The following is a 4,235-nucleotide window of genomic DNA, read 5'->3' on the forward strand; positions in this document are numbered from 1 at the left end:
TTAGTTACAGTTATGTGGCAAAGAGGTTATGCTCAGGACAAACTACAGATTCCAGGTAGTATCTCTTTAGATAGAAGAAGCCTGAAAGGTACTTTGTAAGCTGTCTGGGAAAACTGCAGCATTATGAGGTGACATATATACATAAATTTGTAATTTGTCCTAGCCACAAGAATAGTGAGTGATTGCTTCCCGCAGTTGAAACACATCCACCAGAGATCAGACTGGAAAATAATTATGAGTTTCCTGGGTTTCTCAACACCAAAAGACAACTATCTGTTGCTCAAGTAAAGACAGTTTAAGAGAAAATCTGTTAGAAAAGCAGAAAATATCCCTGTGTAGATAGGTAGGTAGGGGCTAAGAACAGTCTAGACCATTGATGTGAAACCATCCAGATAACAAAGCATGAAGTGAACAGTTAAATTTATGTAGCCTGCAGTTTGAAAATTCTTTTTGTTCCTCTCCATTGATCCTGATGCACTCCATTGTACAAGATGTATTAGTTAGGTGATGATTAGAGTCAAGAAAGGTGTGTTATGATGCACATTAGGAGAAATTTATGAAAAGGGTTTGTCTTAGCATCTTTCTTCAGAATAAATGTAAGAAGGGCAATGAGCTGTTTTACAGAATAAAGTTGGTGAGACAGTAGGAGTCATATCTGCTGACAAAGAAAAGTGGAGATAAGTGATCAAAGAGATTTCAATAGCAGCTGAATAGGACATCAGAGAGCTGTGGATCTGAAATAGAAGCAGCAACTGAAATATTCAGCATTCAGAAAATATCCAGAAGTAATGTTAAAAATGATGATGGGAAGCCATAGAGCAAAGCCAGGAAGCACTGGGGACTTGGAAGCTGGGAGGGAAATTACTGGAGCTATGTGGAAGTTAGGAACATTGAGGGGAATTTGGAAGCTGTGGGTGGCCATTATCGTGAAACAAATGCTAAGTTATGGAGTGGTAGGAACAACTCTAGGGGTTTTATGACAAAACTTTATGGTTTCTCGGTAGGATTATTCATTTAACAACTTTTTATGTTTTTATACTTGCAGGATAGAACAAGCTTTGGAAGAAAAAGGCCAGCATTTGAAAACAATAGAATCACAGGTTTCAAAATGCAGAGATAATAGGTTTGGACAGATACGACTGTAATGTTGTCAGCTGCTGCTATTCCATATTGAAGCCTCTAATATTTGCTGTTTATTCTTCAAGCCCAAGCCTGGGAAGACAAGTGACTAGAAGCAAATATTAGCTGCTTTTTTGGTTTTTAAGGGAGATTCTGAGAAAATCTTGAAATCATGACACGAAAGTACACTAACAGTTAAAAATACACACAACAAAATTAGCCACCAACTGTTTATTTTAAAACTCAGATTTTTCATGACCATCTGTTTAAAGACCAGAGCCATGATTTCCTAACATTTGATAAATAAATGATGTAACTGAGTGCAAAAGTTGGTCAATGGACTCTTGCAAATTATCACAGTAAAAGGAACGAATTAAATAGCGTGATATTCAGATTGCATTTCCACAGATCCAAGAGGGATTTTGACAGTTCTTTAAGGTCTGTTTTTTTGGTTGTTTTTTTTTTCCCAACATATATTCTCCCATAAAGATATTTTGTAATTGAAAGGGAAAGAATTAAACAGACAACAAATGCTTACCAGTCAGAAGGCAAAAACTACCTGAGTTACTTTGACTTTTTTCAGGGCATAAAAATTTTTAGTATGGGAACTGTAAGGAGAATCATAAAGCGAGCTGTATACTAAGATTTGCAAAACTGCAGTGCAAAGAAATCAGGATGGGCAAAAAAATTTTCAGTTTTATGTAAATCAGAGTCTTTCTGATTTCTGCTTCTGATATTTAGAAGTATCTTATTTTTCCTTGTCTCTCACACCTTTGCTGGAAGTGCTTCCTGTCACAGGAGCTGACTCACATGTTTTCTCAGGTTCAGCAGATCTGTAGCTGTTTCAGTCTTTGTCCTGGCTAAACTGACCAATACTTAGTGCCAGCTAATTACCAGAAAAGAGATTGTCTTGTTCTTTGTTGATTATTACAGCCCACACATCAGGCAAGACTATTTCTAACTGCAATGAGATGATAAAAGGAAGAAAGCAATTTCTGGTTGAGGGTTTTAATTTCTGTTGCTTGGTAGGTACCTCCCTTACTGTTCTCATTTATCGAAAGAGCGATTTTTTGTTTTCTTTAGAAAAGTACAAAGCTTCAAGCGGGGATGGCACTAAATTAGGAATTCTGATCTGCTATTTTAGACTATGACAACCAAGGGAAAGACAATCACACTTAGCATGTCAATCACCATTATTTCTTTTGCATGACAGCTGCCATGACTAGTTTCAATGACTGCAGTTTCTATATTGTAGCTACTGGATAAACACTAATTAGCTGCTGGGCACAAAAGTCTTAATGGGCTGAAAAGAAATCTCTGTATCCTGCTAAGCCAGCAGATAAAGGAATATATAATAATTATGAGAACAAGAGCTTGAACTGGATGCATTAGGGGAAAAAAGAGTGGATCAAGACAACCACCAATTTTATTGTAAGGTTCAGTAATGGCAAATATATATTAAAAAGTCTGTGGGCAGTCCAATTTGGTTTTTTGTCTTTTTTCTGGTCCTGCAGACCATTTTAAAAGTTCTGGTGTTACTGAGTGGACAGTGAACTATGGTTTTCCTTTATTATGTTATTTTCACGTTAAATTGCCCTTTTCTGTCTAGCAATGCTTTTAGTTCTGATAAACCTGAGATCATATTGGCAAATTTTCTTTTTCACAGATTTGAAACCTGCAGTCTTAATGGCAGCTGTGATGTCCTGTCACAGAGTCTGAAGATTTTAGACTAATCAGTATTAAAAACCATAACAAAATCAGGACAGTGATTTGGAAATTTGGAAAATTTGGAATTGCAAGAAGCTCAGAATAAAATGTAGCCTACAAAATTAGTCTTTGAAGAAGATATATGAACTGGAAGAATCATATGTTTGACTTTGAGATGCTTTATGAGCCTACAGTGCTGACAGTTAAACACATTTCTTTTTCATTGTGTAAGAAGAAAATACAAAGAGACAACTGGGTGAATGGGCCAAAAAACAGTCTTTGTATGCTGAGGTATTTTCAATGTATCAAATACTGGATTCGATTCTAGAATTATGCTGTGAGAGTCAAAATACTTATTTTTTTCCATTCTTGTCCATAAGCTGAACCCCTTATTTATATTCCCTCGGCAATGATGAGATACTTAGCAAGAAGTGTCTATAATTTGTGCAAGAATCTGGACCAGTGAAAGAATGGGAATGATACCAACCCAACCCACTAACCCTCAGCTTCCCAACCCAGAACATTTATTGCCCAGTTATTAACTAAACTTACCTTTTTTTTTTTATTTATTTTTTTTTTTTTTTTTTTTGAGGAAGTGGAATTCGGGTTCAGTTGAAAAATTTACTGTGCAACAATGGAGTTTATTTAGTCATGAATTATCCTACGGACAGAACATAGATAACCATGTCTCCAGGACCCTGCTCTTAGAAGAAAACGCTTAAGGCAAGGTTAAGGAAAACTGAGGTGGTTCCGAAGTCACCCAACCAATGCAATCTATTTATTTGTATACGTACAAGTTAAAACTGCTCTACCTGAAAGCTAACACCTTTTTGTCTTAGTCGGTTTTCAGATTAGTCGGTTTTGCTCATGATTATATTTCTGTGCAACATTCGACAAAACCATGCTAATGGAAAGTGCGTGGCGTTTATAATACAATCGGTCGCGGGTTATTTAAGGACAGCTCTGCTAAGTAAAACTAGTTAGATACCTATCTAACCCCACATCAACCCAGCTATAGCCGTATCTTTCAGGTGCCGGTGTCACCCCAACCACATATCCCACAGGCAGCCGCGCCCCGCGCGGATCTTCCGTTCGTGCCCCCCTCCAAGCGCGGGAGCGAGGCGCGGGCGGAGCTCTGCCCGCCCGAGGAACGGCCCAGCCCGGCCCGGCCCGGCCGAGCGCCGCTCCGGAGGCACCACGGCGGCCGGGGGGCGCGGGCCGCGCCGGGCTCGGGACGGGGAGGAGGAGGAGGCGGAGGAAGCCGCCCCCCGACCGCACCTGTGCCCCGCGGCGCCCCCGGCTCGCCCCGCCCCGGCCCCTCCCGCTCCTGGAGCGGGGCGGGCCCGCCCCGCCGCTATTTGATCCCGCGCCGCGCTCCCCGCGCTCCTCTTGCTGCTCTCGCTGCTCTC

This window comes from Hirundo rustica, chromosome 2 (genome assembly GCF_015227805.2).
Source record: "Hirundo rustica isolate bHirRus1 chromosome 2, bHirRus1.pri.v3, whole genome shotgun sequence".
NCBI lineage: Eukaryota > Metazoa > Chordata > Aves > Passeriformes > Hirundinidae > Hirundo > Hirundo rustica.